Source organism: Cupressus sempervirens, chromosome 5 (assembly GCF_028749045.1).
Source record: "Cupressus sempervirens isolate cs-2001-9-10 chromosome 5, ASM2874904v1, whole genome shotgun sequence".
Taxonomy (NCBI): Eukaryota; Viridiplantae; Streptophyta; class Pinopsida; order Cupressales; family Cupressaceae; genus Cupressus; species Cupressus sempervirens.
In genome coordinates this window covers 557,487,601-557,507,727 of record NC_143122.1, presented here as the reverse complement: position 1 = coordinate 557,507,727, position 20,127 = coordinate 557,487,601, and positions in this window count along the sequence as shown.

The window sequence follows — 20,127 nt, the reverse complement described above, 5'->3', positions numbered from 1 at the left end:
TTTAGTTAATGATTGGGGTTAGAGACATCCACTCTTGGTTCTTGGGCCAATATCTCTACAAGTATTGCATATTCTACAATGGATAGCCCCCTAATTGTACACCAAAAAAAGTGCACTTCTCTAAACCCTTCTATCCAAGGCTTTCCATGAGTTGGAAAGTTTGAATGCCAGCTTAGAGTTCCCTAATCATGGAGTGCAAAAGCATACAATGAACACAAAATGGCTCTTAGCTGAGCCTTAGAGATGTAGCCCCTGCTAGTAAACCATGAAACAGGAGATTCTTTGAGCAAGATCAAGAATGCAAATGTCAAAGAATCTTGAATATATGCAATGCAAAATGCAACTATTCTAGAAATGGAATGCACAATGTAACTAAGCTACACAAATGATAGTATTATACAATCCTAGTTAAACTATGTGTTCTAAGCTACTTGAAAAAAGAAAAGAGCTACACTATATGCAAGCTAAGCTAAGATGTTATGCAAAATAAAATGCCATGGATGCAAATGATGAATGTGAGAAAATGTTGCTCTCAACAAGAAGCTCTCAAGTACTCTAATGGAAATCCTGCAGCATAACAATGCTCAAGAGTCATGGAACCTTTGAGGGGAGAAGCTCTCTTGCTTTTAAAGCCATACAGATGGTAGAGATCAAAGTTGAAAGAGTGGATGATCAACGGTTGAATTCAAAAAATGGGAGGGATCCATGTGTACACACAAGTCCACCAATAGAAAATGAGTTGACTTATCATATAAGACAAAAGTCTCATAAGTTTTTCTTTTAATTTCAAAAAAAGAACTTTATGTGTGTACTTTAAGTGGGTTAGAAGAATGGGGTATTTTTATTTAATTAAAAGGGGACATGTTCTTTTAATAAAATAATGAACTTAGGATAGCATAGTCAAACTATAGGTTATAACCAAATTAATCAATTATTAGCAATTTGGTCTAGGTAAATGATTAATTAAATTAGCCAAAATGTTGAGAAGGGGGCTAATAGCCTAGATGACCATTTTTGGGTGATTACATTTTCCCCTCTTTGACTAATGTGTGATCGTCTGAGAACACATTATGTCAAAGAAAATAGAAGCCAAGCAAGCATCAATAGACATAGGTATCTGGTCCCGTAGAACGAAGTGCACAAAGAGATAGCAAATCCTGAATGTACAGCCTAATAGTGATAGTACTGAACACTAGGAGAAGATGATGTCAGAATCTAAGAAGAATACTAACACCTAGCAAAGCAGACAGATCAGAAGCAAGTAAAAAGATCAATCACATGCTTCTAAGAAATAGACAACTATAGCAAGCGATGATAGAGTATTTTTGCCCCCTCGAGATCGAAATTGAAATGAGGTAAGAGAAATGTAGAAATGAGAAAAATATGAATAAATCAAGATATAGGAATGTCCAAGATGACAGATAAGTGATTAGAACCAAAGAGTGACTATGACAAAGTGAGAGAATGCCCTAGTTTGACTAGAGTTGACCATGAAAGATAAAGTACAAAAAATTAGGTCAAATCAAGTAGAAAAGTGATTTAGACATGAAAAGGTGAATAGAAGGAGATATTAAGCATAGAAATGATGAAGACATGAAGAAATGAAGATGCCCCAGCGATGATTTAGAAATTAGGTCTCAGAAGGTCAGCTAACTACTCAAAAGAAGGTGAAATTTTAAAACATCATTTTGACCATCAAGATGAACTTAGATTTTGATTTTGATCCCAAAAATGGATCTAGGATGTCAAAATTATCCAGGGGTGCAATTTTTGCACAATTTTGAGATGTTTTAAAAATTAGGTCAAAATAGGGTTGGAAGCTATAAAAGGGGCCCAAGTGTAATTTTCAAATTCATTTTGTCTTTTGTGAGTTGGAGAGAGCTTCTGAGGGGTCCAAAGAGCATCATGGCATTGGCAAACATTTCTCTTCATTGACACCATTTCGAGCATAATCGGTTGCACAACTGGCCAAAGCAGTATAGGGTGCCAGTAAGTAACCTCTTTTTGTCATGTTTTCGAGCTTTTTATGCATTTTTTCACATGTACAAAGGGTTTTTGCACAAAATTTCATGCGATACTTAAAATGTATCACATGAGTACTTTGGGAAATGTCGCACGACATAATTTTTTTGAAATACTATTGTACTCCTATTATGTAAACTATCACTTGGGACATACCCATATGTCACTCGAACCCGTGCAAAATGTCACATGACAGAATTATATCGCATGCCCTTACAAAAAGTTTTGCGCGATAATCTTCCAACACATTGTATTGCCTATGGTTTAAAAAAGTATCGCACAGCTTTGTTTTGGCATATTTTTGTGAATTTTTTTGCATTATGATCACGTTTTCGATATGTCACTGACATTTGTATGTTTTGTGTTGATAGGAGGTGTTTTTGACATTACATATTAGAGCCCCTAAAATGGTGGGGCTGTGTTTTTTAGGTTTTTTGAGTGATGATGAGCAAGCTGCCATATCTGCTATGGGTTTGTGATGGGTCATACAAATGCCCCATATATAGGCAAACCGTGGATTACTGACTGCACTTGTTGAGCGGTGGCATAGTGAGCATAACACTTTTCATTTATCGATAGGAGAGGCCGCAATTACCTTAGAGGATGTGTATCACATTCTTTGAGTGCCATGCCATGGTGAGCCAGTAAGTTGCTTGATTAATAGTTCTTGATCGTGTGTTAGCAATTTTGATGTTTTGATGTCAAGTATACTAATGCCAAGTTGTGGTGATGTCACAAGTGTATTATTATTAGACCCTGATAGAGGGATGAGCATGGATGTAGCAGTTGTTTCGAGATGTGACCATCCTAGATCATCATTTGGGCTAGGAGAGATTGATTTCCGAGTACGGAGATGATTTCCCTTTGTCAAGCTTGTTATGTTCATTGGTAGCCTAGGCACTAGTGACAAACTGAGGCCAGAAAGGCTTCCCACTAGGATGGGGTCGATTGGTGTTTGATCTAGTGTCATAGCCATGCAGGATGGCATGGGGGCCAGCTATGCTAGCAGAGATGTACCACGAGCTTCACAAGATAGTGTACCATGGAGGTGGCTCATGGGCATGCAGCGTAGTGCTGGTGCAGATCTAGGCATGGGAGCACATTACTATGATCCCATAGAGGCATAGTGGAGATGTGACCTACTATCGGCATGTTTTTGATGAGCTAACGACATTCACATGGCAGTCGTATCAGGACTGCCACACATGGTCGAATTCATGGGAGTTGGATTATATGAGGTATAGGAGGCCATTGGTGGGTTGGAGCACAGATATAGTAGAGCGGTTCATGATCACCTGAGTATGGCAAGGTAAGGCTCATGTGTAAGGGGCCCCATGGTGGGCACCAAAAATGTACACCAAAAAGAGTGCACTTCTCTAAACCCTTCTATCCAAGGCTTCCATGAGTTGGAAAGTTTGAATGTCATCTTAGAGCTCCCTAATAATGGAGTGCAAAAGCATACAATGAACACAAAATGTCTCTCAACTGAGCATTAGAGATGCAGCCCCTGCTAGTAAACCATGAAATGGGAGATTCTTTGAGTAAGAGCAAGAATACAAATGTCAAAGAATCTTGAATATATGCAATGCAAAATGCAACTATTCTAGAAGTGGAATGCACAATGTAACTAAGCTACACAAATGATAGTATTATAGCCATCCTAGTTAAACTATGTGTTCTAAGCTACTTGCAAAAAGAAAAGAACTATACTATATGCAAGCTAAGCTAAGATGTTATGCAAAATAAAATGCTAAGACATCCACTCTTGGTTCTTGGGCAAATATCTCTACAACTATTGCATATTCCACAATGGGTAGCCCCCTAATAAATTATCCTTATTCTTCTTCTTCCTTTAGAACCAAATTGACTTGTAAGTATTTTGTGAGACTTGTTCTAAAATTCTAGGCTAGGGTTTTTGAATCAGGGATAATATCTTCTTTGGTATTATTAAACCCTAAAGTCTAGTTGGAGAACATTAAATATGTCTTGGTGAGGAAAGAGCATTCTACATCATACCTTATTGAATTGATGGCTTGCAAACATTGGCAATCTCCCCAGTAGAGTCACCAAAAACTATTACTGAATAGTTTTTCCCTTTATATATATTAATGATTCTTGGTTGCATTCCCAAATATAAGAAAAACACAAACACTAACAAATGAGTTCCTTTGTTAGAAAAATTTTTGTATTTGATTGTTACTGCTTCCTAACTTGAAATATTTTGTAAACTGAATCTTATTTTAAAAGAATAATTCTTCAATTACTTTTAACTCGAAAGTATAAGGCATAACACTCAATTCATCATAATGAAAGGAAAGTTTGAATTAAAGAGTAGTTCAAACTTCACGACAATGATTAGCCACATGACTAATTATTGAAATGACTCTAAAACAAGAAGAAGAATATATAAATACCACTTTGTTATCTTAGATACAAGATTAACACAATGCAAGAAATGAACAAGTTTCAGATAACATTCATTCTTATATAAAAATGAACAATATGCTTCAATAAACCATGTGATTTAATAGCCCATATTCATATATAAAACCATACAATCCCATATATTATTACATCAAATATAAATTATCATAGGTCAAAAAGATAATCAAAACCAAGTTTCAATATCTAGAGAGATTACCCTCTCAAAAGCATTAAAAAAACATATATAGCCACACATAGCTAGAAATTCAATTTTAAAACTAGCTCCCTATAGAGTTACCAAACTACCAAGGCTTTACTGAGACATCTAGAACAACTAACCAACAAAAGTAAAACTCCAATTAGCATATGGCCCCTAAACCCTATCTAATTGCTAACTATGTTAGTAGAGTCCATATTATGCTCTTGGCTTGTAAGTAGGCCTCCATCTGCATCTTTTCATTGTTTATGAGCTTCCATAAAATCAATTAATTCCTTTTTTAAGGTACACCTAGCTACTTTATTATGAACCTCCACATGGTCACTATTATGTGAACATGCTCCATCTTCCTCTCCTAGGCTTCCAATTGGTCTCTATATATGATCATTATGGAGTCTACTCGAGCTTGGTGGTGAAGTAGTTGACTTAGAGTTCCCTAATCTCCTTCGTGATTTTTATCTTATCTTGAAAAGCATACACCACCTCATTCAATTCCTTACTTGGTCAATCTTCATTCTCTATGATTTTGATATTAATACACTTAATATCATTTCTTAGAATTTGAGTAAGACATTCTAATTCCTTTATAAGTTCAGAGCATTCTTCTAGACTCTATTCAATTACCACATTCCACCACTCCAAGTTTTCCCTAGATACAAATAACAAATCAACATCTATGTTGAAACTAGGCTTATCAACTAGAAATTTTTCTACCTTGTATGCTTGGAACTCACTAATGTGGATGATGAACTCATCACATTTTACCTTTTATGCTTCCCAAGAATTCAGCTCTAACTTATGCTCAACCATGAATTTAACTACTTTTTTTTGTAAATATCAGTGAAGTTGGAGATATAACTGACCCCATGAGAAGCCACCAAGTCAAACTGGTCATTGAAAACTTGAGCTAGTGACCTGTACGTTTTCATCTAATCTAGAAGCCTTTGATTTGTCAAAGAAGTTGCATTAACTATAGAGGTGGCATCAAGAAAAGCTATGGCATTAGTGTTCTATAGAGCATGAATATACCCACCATCAACCATAGGGATTGCTTCAAATCTCTTTTATCCTTCCAATCCTTCCAAATTCTATTGGTGATCCTTGAATTACTAACCTAGAAGATCTTCGTGTATGTGGCTTTTGATGTGGGTCCAATGTCAGTTCTTTCAATAGTAAAATCCTATGTCATCATATCATCACAATTCTTATCTACTACAAGTGTATATATATTAGCAACTCAACACTTTGTTTTCTCATCCAATTCCAATGTAGTTTCCACCTTGGCTTCTTACTTCTAGGTGTTTTTCCCATGCATTTACATACCATGTCTCCTACCAGCATAATCACTAGAACTATGATGCTCTTCTTATTGATCAAAAAATCAAATCATTTAGGTGTAGAGGAGACACCCTTAAATGGTGGATTTTGGAAAGTTGGAGAGTTTCCAACAGTTAATGAATTTAGTATGTTATCCCCATCAATTGGTTTTTGAGTATTCTAGTCCATGACCTTAATTGGGTTTTCAATGATGGACTCCACTATAGGTTCGCTCTCCCTTTGACGATGTCTAGATCAACAACAACTTTTTGTTGAGCATTTTTCCTCTAGCTACATGAATGAGTGAACCTAGGTGTAGGTTAAACTTCAACTGATCTTTGAATAGGAGGTTCAGCTTCAACTTTAGATTCTATATTACCTACAGGGTGACATGTGGCATGTTGATCAGTATGAGAAAAAGGGAGAGATGAATTAGAACTAGTAGAGTCTTTTTGAGGAATATGCTTAGTTGGTTCCAACTTCAATTTCTTCTTCTTAGTGAGCCATTTCTTAGTCCTATTAATAATAGGAAGGGTTCTAGCTTGCAATTCATCATTCTCTAGCTTATCCTAGTCCAATTTAGGTATGGGGAGAGCTTTAACCTTTTCACAAAAGGATGGGTCAACCACCTTCTCATTTTCATCTTCCTCAACACTAGTGACATCCATTTATGATTTGAATTCTTGAATCTTCTTCAAAGTAAACCTAGACCACCATCTGTTCCTCACTTCATAATCATCTTCATAGTCTACCTAAAAATATTCTATTTGTGGGACATGAGTGAAGGTGGGGTGCAATTCAAATTGGGCTTGTGAAAAATCCTTGCTATCAAACTTAGCCTAAGTAATATAGGAGGTCTGGTTTATAGTTTTTAGTTTAGCTTCTAGACTGAAAGTGTCCTGGATAGTTTTACACTGCTAGTGGCTAAGTTCAATTGGGAAAGTAAAGTTGGACCCTCACCTTGCCTTCTAGTTTTTGTCTACCTCTGTCACTTGGTTGTAGACTCTGATTAACACACAATGATCCAAACAATAATTGGGAAGCTTTAGTGATTCACCCTTGTAACCTTTGACCCTTAGATACAAAAATTTAAGGAATTGGATGAAGAAGCTACCATAGATTTTAATGAGTTGAACTACTTCCTATGATAACCTTATGTTCTCTTTTCCCTACAATTAAAAAAATGATTTTGTTAAGGTGTCTTGAACCCTCTTAAAATATTTAGGATTCTTCTTCTTTTGCATTAGAAGGTAGTAGTCATAAATTGTTATTTTATCACTCCAATCCTAGTGAGGTAAACCTTTCCATTCTTACAACATGCCAAGATGTAGAACAAGTAGGTAAACCTTCTCATTCTTACACTTTGAAAAGTTCTTCATGTAGCCTGTGTGCTATGATTTTCACTTATTTAATATGTTTACCTTCATCCAAGATAGTTTTAATGAAAAAGTAATTCTAATTCTTCCAATTAAAGGCATCTTAATTTCCTTTTATCTTGTTGAGGAGAATGATGATGTTTTGGATCTTAGGGATCATGTATTCTCATGTCAAGATTCATGGAAAATATGAATTGCTTTTCTTCGGTTTTGCCAACTAGTTCTTAGTCATAACATTGTTGAAAACCTTACACCTTAGTCTGGGGAGACTCTTCTAGAGGCCATTATATTGTAGCCTCAAGCTATCTTTCCCTTGTGGGCACAGGGGAGAAACCTATTTGGGCCAAGGCCTGGACCCCTGGATTAACACCCAAAATCAACATTTTCTTTTGGCTCCTCTTGCAAGACAAAATCCTAACCCTGGATAATTTAGCCAAGAGAGGCCAAATTATACCCAGCAGATGCTGCCTCTGTAAGCATGACCTGGAAACGGTTAATCACATTTTCATTCACTACCCCTTTTCCTCTAGAGTGTGGAGTCTTCTGACTTCCAATATGAACTTCTACTAGTGCCTGCCAGCCAGTATCCAAGAATTCTTCATATAGTGGAGTAGCAACCACAAAGGCCTAAACTCCCAAACTTTGAGTTCCTAGATTATCCCACACTTTTACTGGGGAATCTGGAAGGAGCGCAATAACAAGATATTCAGAGACAGAGAAGCTCCTGAGGGTATTATAGCAGAGAAAATTGATGGCCTCATGAAAGAGAACTATTCCAAAACTAGAGATGGAAACATAAAGGACAGAGGAAAAATTAAGGCCAGGAAAGAAGACAGGATCAAAAGAAGATAGCAGGCTACTTGGTCCTTCCCCCCCGAAAACTGGCATAAAGCCAATTTCAATGGGGCGGCTAAGGGGAACCCTGGTCTCGCCGGATGCGGTGGAATCATAAGAAACAACTTGGGAAGGGGCATTGCTGCTATCTCCTCCCCTTTTGGTCACCAAACCAACCATTTTGCTGAAGCCAGTGCGGCCAGACTCACTGTTAAGCTGGCCCTGGACTCAGGGATTGAACAACTGTGGCTTGAAGGAGACTCCCTAAATATAATAAATTGTATTTTAGGAGCAACCAAACCCTCATGAACCATTGAAAGCATAATTGAGGACCTAAAAATGGACTTGAGAAAATTTTAAAACTACCACATCAACCATGTCTACCGAGAAGCTAACGTGGTTGCTGATTGGTTCGCAAACGCAGTGGTCACATTCAATTTGGTGATGACGTGGGGAAACAATAATCATTTTTTGGTGGTGGCTATGGAGCTCATCCGAAAGGAGAAAATTCAAGGTACCAACTCAAAATCTCTTTTATGATGATGAGACATGCTAAATCATGTTTTAAAAAGGGAATCATTTGGAGTTATGTGGAACCCCCACCGTTTCATAATAACGTGTACGGAATACACGAGCAGAAGAAAGCTAGAGTTAAACCCAATAACATGCACATTAAAGCTCTCATCCTTAGCGATTTCTTCATCTTTGAGCTCTACAATTATGTTAAGGGTTTAGGGTTAGAGAGGCATAATATCGCAATGGTGGGAGAAAGGATTAGAAGAGAGCCATAGGCAGAAATGGAGAGTTGGAAAGAAAAAAGGAAGGTTTAGAAAAAAACTCCAGAAGGGCAGCATAACCAACTTCATGGAGAGGCTCCATGGTTTTGATGCGGGGGTTACCAAGATTATGGTTGAAACCTGGCACAATAGAAAGGTCAAAATTGATGGTGTTTCCCACCAAATCACAGAGGGTCTCGTTGCGAAGGTGACTGGCTTCTCCGAGGAAGGCATGAGCTTCTTCAGGGATAAGAAGATGTTCGCCAATGCTGTCAACAATTTCGTCAAGAGTGACAAGGAGAAAAGCAAACTAGTAAAGATCGACACCTACTATGACACTGAGTCCATCAAGAAGATCTGGAGGTATGTTCGTAGGATCATAATAGAGCATGTCACTTTGGAGCCTAGGTTTGATAGAGTTAGGACCCATCATTTTGTTCTGCTTAATCATTTTAGACATAAAGTGAAAATCTCCTTTCCTTTCTATATTTATACTTCTATGACTAAGATATAGAGAGTTACCAGAAATGTCCTGTCAAGAACCCTGCCCTTCATGAAGGCCTTCTGCTCCTTATTTTTGAGTTTCTAAAAACCCAAACAAGAGGCAAGTCCATTGGGGTTTTGGGTGGCTCCTCAAAGGACACTACTAGCTCAAACTCAAGGGAAGTGCGCATGGTGAAATCTATCAAGTCTGAAACCCCAAAAGCCAATCCCTCTCCCCGCTTCCCTAGCAGGAAGAGCCCCAGGTGCCCTCCCCCTAACCCCCCTTCCCCTCATCCTAAGGAGTCTAGTGATGAGTCAGATACGGAGTTGGAGGAGGTAGATTTGGTGGTAGAGAAGGAAAGTGAGTTGGAAGATGACAAGGAGAAAGATAATGACAAGAAGGAGGTGACCCCCTTGGTAACCTAGGATAACCCCAAGAAAAGAAAATTGGACCAGACCCCTACCCATGATCATCTCAGTGACCTTGCTGATTTGCCCCTTAGCCCTACTGCGCCCACCTCCCCCCTGGAGGTCCCCATTTCGCTCCCAGATGAGATGATAGAAATCATGGTTGAAAAGGGGGGGAGGCCTCAGGAAAAATAAGAGAAGAGCCTGGATCAATTTCAATATGGATAGGGCAAGTTTGGGCATTGTCAGAGAACTTGCCAAAATCCAGGTGTTGGGGGATCTTGACAGTAGCACCCACTATGACGAGCTCCTTGACTCGACTCTTCTGGTTCTCTTTGACAATGTTCATGAAACATGTTTCAACTTTCTCAACAATGCAAAGAATAGCCTGATTGACAATTTCCACTCCATTAAGTGGCTTTCTTAGGAAATTGAGACAATGAAGAACAGGTCCAACTAGACCAACAATAGGGGGGATGTCAAGGATCATGAGGCCAGAGGTAGTAAAGACCAGGTGGGTAGCTAGGAAAAAGATAGAAGCTAGGACCCTAGAGACAATCAGGAGGACAGAATCACCCGGCTCGAGCAGAAGGTCCAAAGGCTGGATTATATCCACCAGATTGTGACAAAACAGATTGTGGATACCCTCCATACCTTGAATGAAAACATTGTTAATCTAGGGGACTATCTGACCAATGTTGGCCTTGTGAGGAACGTGGAGCAGAGTACAAAGCACAGAACCAGCCGAGAAGATCCTTAGAAAGAGACTGGAAACCAAGAAAGTCAGGGGGACCAGAAGCATTTCCTCCCCAGGATCCAGGAGGAAGAGGCCAACCAGAAGGAAAGCGATGCTGTAGAAACCTTGTAGGCAATGGAAAAGAAGGGACACTAGTCTGCCCGCCAGGCTCTGTTCCTGGCATTTGTTTCTCAGGCTTCAGGCCTTTTTGTTTCTAGCCTTTTGAGGCAGCTTTTTTTCTGTCTTTTTAGTTTTAAGTTGTTTTCTGCTATAAAACTTTGGGTTTCAGGTTCCCTGTAAAACCTGTTTTCCTAATCAAAAACATTGTTGAAAACCTTGGTGTTGGTAGTGAATTGAGAGTAAGATTGGCTGATAGTCCAATTCTCATATAATTCCTGAGTTGGAATTCTCAAGGCACCCGTTACTATAACCTAGTTTATGTAGATCAAGACCTCTCCATTGTGTGTCTTAATACACATTTTTATAGCATCATACTTGTATCTGAATTCCAAAACTAGCTCTAGCCAAAGGATTAATTTAGGGAAACCTTTAACTTGAAATTATCTTCTCAAGGATACTTTTTTGGCAATTTACTAAGGTTTAGCTTCTCAAATCTTGACACTACCCTCACAATCTCATCATTTGCAAAGGTGGTATCTCCTAACTTTGGCAAGAAACTGGTTAAGGGAGGTGAATTCTTTTCTTTGGGTGATTTGGGGTGGGATGTAGCTATAAAATAACTCGAGGCCTTCAAACTTGCATGCAATCTAAAGAGGAAAGAAATGAAACTAGATGATTTTACTTCACTAATAAAGGAAAAAAATACATCAATTCTTAGAGGAGTAAAAGAGAGACTCACCATGTGAAATGTGAGAAAATCCCCTCTAGGCAAACTAAATTTCTATCTCCTTTTGTCTCTAGAAGAAATAGAGCTCTTACCTCAAGAAATTAGGGCTAAATAACCAGAAAGAGACCTTATGAAAGTTATAACCTGGAGAACACATTACGAAATGATAGGAAAAGTATCAATTTGATAGGGCACATTTTACTCATTAATGAGTACTTTATCCTTGTATGTACCAAGTCTCACTCTATCATAATTCTTACCAATGATCATTAAATGCATATCTTTTCCCCATTTTTGGAAAGGTTAGGAGTGTCTATACCACTACATGTATCTAGTAACCAGTTGTTAAGCTTATAAACTTTGAACTTTGAACTCTTGTAACATGGATAATTGGTTCAAAATTCAAGTTCGTCCTTTCATGAATGTATTGGGATGTGATGGTCATAAACCAACTCAAAACTGACAATAACCTATTTGCATTGAACTTTGAACTTGAACTAATGTGATAGACTATTCAAAGTTCAACTTTGAATAGAGAATCACAACCTATTGGATATCATAGACTACACCATGCTTGGGTAAATGGGGAGGGTAAACCTTTGAACCAAATGGTTCAAGGTTCAAGTTCAAGGTTTAGGTTTGACAATTGACTAGATGCAATCCAAGCACTCCAACATAAAGGGAGGTTGACTTTGAATTGTTTGAACATTGAACCTACTACTTCAAGGTGAAGTTTAATATAGTTTTCAAGGATAAGGAAAGTTTAAAAGTTAAGTCCAAAATGTGGCTAACATTAGTAGATAACAATCTACACCTTCTATATTCGTAGGATCCATAATCACAACAAAAATATCACCTATACAAATAAATTGTGCATAAATTAAAAACAAAAGTAAGATTTCTAAAATTTGAACATCACTCAAGTGATAAATTAAAATTAAATTAAGGAACATGTACATGCACAAAAACCTATAACAATTAAATAATAGAAATGTTCATAACCAACTGAATATATAGGATTGTGAATAGCTATGTTATTATCATTGTCTTCATAAGGAGACATTTTGATTATCTTTTTGTTCCCATTTTGAAATATCTATTTGTAATATTCTCACATTACCTTATTGTAATATTCTGATTATCTATTTGTAATATTCTCACATTACATTATTGTAATATTGGTCTTAACATACTCATCACAAAAGCATGATTTATCTCTTACTTGAATCAATGGAGGCTTTTTCTGTCTTGAAGTCATCACTTGATGTAAACTTATAATACCAATAATGGATTGACAATTGTAAGGATTAGATCGATCAATTTTTATTTATTTTTATTTTTTATGTGTGTGTATGTATGAAATTGCTAGACCAAAAAATGTGATTAAAGTGAAATGCATTTCATAATTTTTTTAAAGAATTTGAGTTTAAAAGAATCACGTTTCACTTCTCAAAAGTAATGTTGTTGGTATTTTGTGTCACGGCTACAAAAATGAGTTCAACATCATTCAATATTTTTCTTTGAATTCTTGATCATGTTATATACATAAAAGAAGTAATAATTTAAAGAAAATTAAATTAAAGTTCAAAGTACTTACATGAATTGAAAGAATTGAACATCATTTGTGCACCTTCAAGTTCGTGTTTCCAAGTGCATGCTTCATACATGCTCATGCTTTATCATGCTCTCATTTTTCATGTCTACTTTCAAAGAATTTTTTGAGGAACATAAGATTACATCTCTTATGTTGCATGGGAGAGAAATTTATACAAACACATGTATAAATAATCACTTAATAAAATGAACAAATGAAAATTATAAATATAATAGAACTAGATTAAGAAAATGTAGTTACCTGCACAAACATCAAACAAAATGTTTAGTGTTGTGAAGCATTTAACTCATGATGTACAAAATCTTCAAAAAAAATTACAAAATAATGAACCATATAGCTCTTATCCTATACCCTATCATTGTTGATATAAATGAACCTGCTTGATGATTATGCATTCATTTGAATAAGCATTGTCTACCTTATTTGAATCAAATTGTGCATGTCTATAGGTCACTTGCACAAATACTTCATCTTTCTCAAAATGATAATATTGAGCTTGGACCTCTAATGGAGGAAAAAATGCATAGTTGTAAGAGAAATTTATAATTGAAAGAATGAAACCAGGTGAAAAATAAATTTTGAAGCCATTAAATTGTTTAGTTTTTCATGTCCCCCTAATCCCCCTAATATTAATCTATCTTTTATTGCTAGTTTATGCTACATTTGGGTAAGTTGGCAAGGTTCTCTAATAAGGAATGTCAATAAAGGGTGAGCAATAACATTTAATGTTATTTCATGAATCACCAATTTTGTTATGAAAACTTCTTAATCATCTCTTGTCATTCATGGGTCTAGTACTCACCCTGTACTAATCGATTCTCTTCCTTAGGTAGTGGTAACCATGTATCACTCACCTGCATCTATCTAGGCACATTATTGTGGGTGTAATGCTTAGAGATTCTTCCACTCTAGTAATGGGTGCTCGAGGAGGTTTTTGGGAGCATAGCGAGAGAAAGGAGGTCATTCATGAATGAAGAAATCAAGCTAAGGTAATCACTATAATCTATGTGAAGGATGATACCCCTTCACTCTTGAATAGAACACAACCTCTATTTAGATTATTTCTTTGCCTAAATTTGATTGGTTCACCCATGTTCACACATATGTTGGGCATAGGTTGCATATGGAGCAAGGATTATATCTTGAGAAGTCTTAAGAAACATATGTGGGTGGTCATCGCATTAAATCACTAGTTACAAGGGAATATTTCAAGAAAGAGGCATTGTTGACACTGCTTAAGAGAAGAAGAATTTATATTTGTAATCAGATGGAAGTTATCTCCTACCTATGACATGTGTGGAGCATAATTTTGTATCCTAGCAAAATCTATAATAACTTGATTTTGGAAATGATTGAAATGATCATAAGAACGATTGTTGGAATAATATATGGAACTGGTAAAGAATGTCCTCAATCATTGTTTTGTCATTGATGTCAAACTTGCTACCTGCAGGGATGACAATTGCTTTAGTGATCCAAATACTATCAATTAGTTGATTGTCAAGGTGGAGGCAATCAATAAGATGTAACTAGAACACCTAGAGAAAGGTTGAAGTTATGATGTTGTAATGAAGTACAAGGATCAGTCAAGCCATTAATGAAATAGTGTATTGGATGACATACTAAAATATACAAAGAATGAGCACACTGAAACATATCAAAGATCTAAAGTTTTAGCTAAGTCATTTGTAAAGCTCAAACTAAGTTTATTAGAGAGAAGGAGCCGAGCAAGCTAGTAAGTGTCGAGCAAGCTAGTAAGTGCTAAGCAAGCTAGTAAGAGCCGAGCAAATTCCTAGTTAAGTGTCGAGAAAGTTCAAGTGTCGAGAAAGTTCAAGTGCTGAGCAGAATCAAGTACTGAGCAAAACCAAGTGCCAAGCAGAATCAAGTGCTGAGAAAAAATCAAGTACCGAGCAAAACCAAGTGCTAAGCAGAATCAAGTGCCGAGCAAAATCAAGTGTCAAGCAAAACCAAGTGCCGAGAAAAATCAAGTGCGAAGCAGAACCAAGTGTCGAGCAAGTATAGGTGCCAAGTAACACAGAGGTGCTGAGCACCAGTAACTCAATAATGCCGAGTTGCTGCATTATTTAGGAAATCGAAGATTCGCCAGATCTAAGCTGACAAAGTTGTTATCTAGAAATCTGTGAATTAAAAGGAAGATAAGAATGATGAGTTGGTGGCACAGAACACCATGTAGAATTTTTTTAAGATACAATTGGCGAAGTTTCAAGAAAAAAAAAAACAAGATATGGGGTAGATACATTGTATCCTTCCTAATCCATTTTGAAACCCTAAAATTGGAGAGGGAGAATTGAGCGGCAAAGGCAAATCAGACTTGTATATAAGAAGACATAAGTTAATGAAAAATAGAGTGGAATAGAGGGGATAGTGAGAGAGAGAGCCCGTGGTCAAGCATAAAAGCATGAAATGCTAAAGAATGAGCTAAGGAGAAGATAACATAGGAACTCTATTTGGATAGATGACCAAAAGGGTGATTGCATTGGCAGAATGAGTAGGAAGACTCAAGGAGACAAAGCTTGAGAGGGAGACAAGCAGTCAGAGCTGAAGTGATTGAAGCCAAGCATAAGGATTGAACTGAAAGAGTGATCTAAAATCTACAAAGTATGTTGTAAGTTATGTCAGATCAAAAGACCATTATCATTACTTTCTAGCAATTGTAATAGTAAGATAAATCCTATGGACTTAGGTTGGTTTAACAGCCATTAGATAAATCCTTTAACAGGGTGACATTCCAAGTGAATGTTCTAAAGACCTTTAACCAGGCCCATTCCTAATAGTTTGGTGAAATCCTCTTACAAGGTCACATTTAATAGTGTGTTGTAAGCCTTTAACAGGGCAGGCTCTTAATAGGGCATCACTTCAGAAGAGTGAGAATCAAGTAGCATGTTACTGGTGGTTTTTCCCAAATTGGGTTTCTACGTAAATCATTGTGTCATGTGTTGATCTTGAATGTTTTATCTTTGCATGTTGATTTACAGTAATTTGCTTATATGACTTATTCAAGTTTGAACATATGAAAAGGGTATTAATAGGGCATTTGGACCATGAATAACTGATTCACCCCCCCTCTCAGTTATTCTAAAGAATTCTAACAATTGGTATCAGAGCCTGACTGTTGATTCAGTTTAAAGGGACTACTAGCAGAAAAGATCAAAATACCAAAGAGAGAAGTTCCCAAGCTCAACAAAGACAACTTTGTTGCATGGAAAAGTTTGATGAAGCTACATCTTGGATCCATAGGAGATTATGCCCAAAATGTTAGGATAAACCACGGACATAAATAAAAAAACTACATGCAAATATAACCAATAACAGAAAATAATAGAACACACAGAAATGAACACAAGGCACCAAGATTTAACGTGGTTCACCCAATCCCTGGGCTACGTCCACCAAACAGCAAGTCCAATCTTATTACAATCCAGTGATTACAACCTGATTACAATCCGTAATCCCTTACAGCTCAATACCGCCGCAAGAACCAATTTCGCATCACAACATAATGAAAACTACCCAACCCTAACCATTTTTATACAAGTATTAAACTGCTTTAGGGTTATAACATGTCGGCCATATGTCGGCCATGGCCAAAAAAATTTTTGAACCCCACTATTTATGAGGTATGTACAGTACTTTCCTGATCAGTCACCACAATATAACAATCTCCAACTTGGGGACTAATCAGGCTCCACACTAAACAACAATCTCCCACTTAGAGACTGATCCTGTAGCAATACAACTACCACATGGGGCTCCCACTGGATCAAACCACCCTAGACTCTGCTATTCTTTTATTCATGTTTAGTCTAAAAGACCAACTGAAGCTAAAGAGGAGTTTAGCTTCTCCCTTGTTACAACCTTTGTCAACATATCTGCTGGATTGTCATTGGTATGTATCTTCTCTAGCTTTAACTGTCCATCCTCCAAAACTGACCGAATGAAATGGTACCGCAACTATATGTGTTTGGTCTTAGAATGCAGAGCTGAATTCTTAGCAAGATGAATGGCACTTTGACTATCTATAAACAAATAATTATTCTTCTAAGGATGTCCCAATTCTTCCAAGAAGAACTAAAGCCATATGATCTCCTTGGCTGCCTCTGTAGCAGCAACAAACTCTGCCTCTGTAGTGGATAAAGCATTAATCTTCTGTAACCTAGAAACCTAGCTCACGGCTGCCCCACCAATAGTAAAGACATAACCTGTAGTACTCCACCTGGTATCAATATCCCCTACCAAATCTGAGTCAACATAGCCCTGTAAATCAGTAGTAGAGCCCCCAAAGTGTAAACACTTATTGGATGTCCCTCTCAAATATATGAGAATCCACTTGACAGCATTCCAATGCTCAAATCCTGGATGACTCATATACCTGCTAACGACTCCTACTGCATGTGCAATATCTGGCCTAGTGCATACCATAGCATACATCAAACTTCCTACAGCTGAAGCATAGGGTACCTTGGACATCTAATCCTCCTCTTCCTGTGTCTTGGGACACATCTCCTTAGTCAATTTCAAATGACCAGGTAAAGGTGTGCTGATAGATTTAGCATTCTCCATACAGAAACGTTGCAACACCTTCTCAACATAATCATCCTGAGATAGCGTCAAGGTTCTGTTCTTCCTATCTCTGCAAATCTTCATACCAAGGATTTTTTTTGCCACCCCCAAATCCTTCATAGCAAATGCATGTGCTAACTGGCATTTTAGCCCCTTAATATGATGCATGTTAGACCCAGCTATAAGCATATCATCAACATATAGACATAAAATAATGTAGCTATCATCATCCAACCTCTTAAAATAAACACAATAATCTGAATTACACTTGTTATATCCATGCTCATGCATAAAACTGTCAAATTTCAGATACCATTGCCGAGGTGCTTGCTTCAAGCCATATAAACTTTTCTTCAATTTGCACACTAAGTTCTCCTTATCTTTGACCTCAAAACCCTGTGGCTGAGCCATATATATTTCTTCATCCAAATCACCATGAAGAAAGGTTGTTTTAACATCCATCTACTCTAAATGCAAATTTTCAGTAGCCACAAGACTTAAAACAGTACGAATAGAAGTCATTTTAACAACAAGAGAAAATATCTCATCAAAATCAATTCCCTTTTTTTGTGCAAATCCTTTTACAACTAACCTGGCCTTAAATCTTTTCTTACCTCCTTCCCCTTCTTTCAACCTGTAAACCCACTTATTCTATAAAGCCTTTTTACCTGCAGGCAACTTGCATAAATCCCATGTCTTATTTTTCAGCAAAGAGTCCATTTCATCTTTCATTGCAGACTCCCATTGAATCTTAGTATCTACCTGCACAGCTTCATCATAACTTTCAAGTTCACCAGCATCAATAAGTAAAATAGAATACAAAGAGGGAGAAAACCTTTGTGGAGGACTAATTTTCCTTGTTGACCGTCTAACATTTACTGGTGTGTGTGGTATTTTTTGTTGCAGTTGTTGCACATCATGAGGAATGGCTGAAACATCAACTTTTGGAGTATCATCCAGCACTACATAATCATCTTCTTTCTTCTCATGTTGCTGCAACAGATCTTTGTACAACACTTTCTCATTGAATATGACATCCTGACTTCTAACAATTTTAAGATTTTCAAAATCCCAAAGCCTATAACCAAATTCATTAATGCCATATCCAACAAAGACACATTTCTTTGATTTAGCTTCTAGCTTGGTTCTATTTTTAGAGTCTATATGAGAAAAAACTTTACAACCGAAGGTCTTGAGAAAAGAATAACTCACCTTCTTACCAGTCCATGCTTCCTCTGGAATACCACAGCCCAAAGGAATAGAGGGACCTCTATTAATCAAATCTACTGCAGTATTGACAGCCTCCACCCACATGTGTAAGGGCAACCCAGCATGCAACCTCATGCTCCTTGCGCGCTCCATTATAGTCCTGTTCATGCGTTTAGCCACTCCATTTTCCTGTGGAGTCCTTGGAATATTTTTTTGTCTATGAATACCATTAGTGGAGCAATAATCTTCAAATTAATGACTGCAATACTCACCACCATTATCAGATCTGAGACATTTTAATTTCTTACTAGTCTCATTTTCAACCAAGCATTTCCATTTCTTAAAAGTTTGAAATACATCAGATTTCTGTCTAAGGAAATAAACCCAAACTTTTCTAGTTGCATTATCAATAAATATAACATAGTAATGAGAGCCACCAAGGGAAGATACCTGAGTCGGTCCCCATACATCTGTATGCACAAGCTCTAATTTCTCCTTTTTGTTTTCCTTCCCTATCTTTACAAAACTCACTCTCTTTTGTTTTCCATACACACAACTTTCACAGAAATCTATATTCACACATTTAAGACCTGGTAAAACTTTCTTTGAATGAATTACTTTCATACCTTTCTCACTCATGTGCCCAAGTCTATTGTGCCACAGCGCTGTATCAGAATCTACAGCAGTTATTTGTTCTCCTTGCTCAACTGCAACAATTGTTTCTGAACATTCATTTTTCTCTGAAACAATCAAAGTAGAAGGAACAATATGACCTGTACAAAGATATAAGGTGCTTACTTTCACACCTTTTGCTACTACAAGGGAACCTTTTGAAACCTTCCAATTTTTATCATTAAAAGTAACTACACAACCCTCATCACCGAGTTGCCCTGCTGAAATTAAATTCCTACTCAGCTTTGAAACATGTCTTACCTCATGTAGTAGCCAATGATTCCCATTCTGCAACTTAATCTTAATTTTTCCCTTTCCAACAATTTGACAGGGTTCATTATCCCCCAAATAAACAAGCCCAAAATCCCCCTAGACATAATCAATGAAATAACCTCTATGAGGTGTAGCATGAAATGAAGCGCCATAATCTAAAACCCATGAATCATCAACACTCTCTAAAGACAGAAGCAAAGCATCCTCTTCGGATTTGTTACTTACCACATTTGCCTCCTTGTCTCCATCTGATTTATCTCCTTCATTTTTCTTTCGATTCCAGCAATCTTTCTTTTTGTGCCCTAGTTTCCCACAGTACCAGCAATCATTTGGTCCT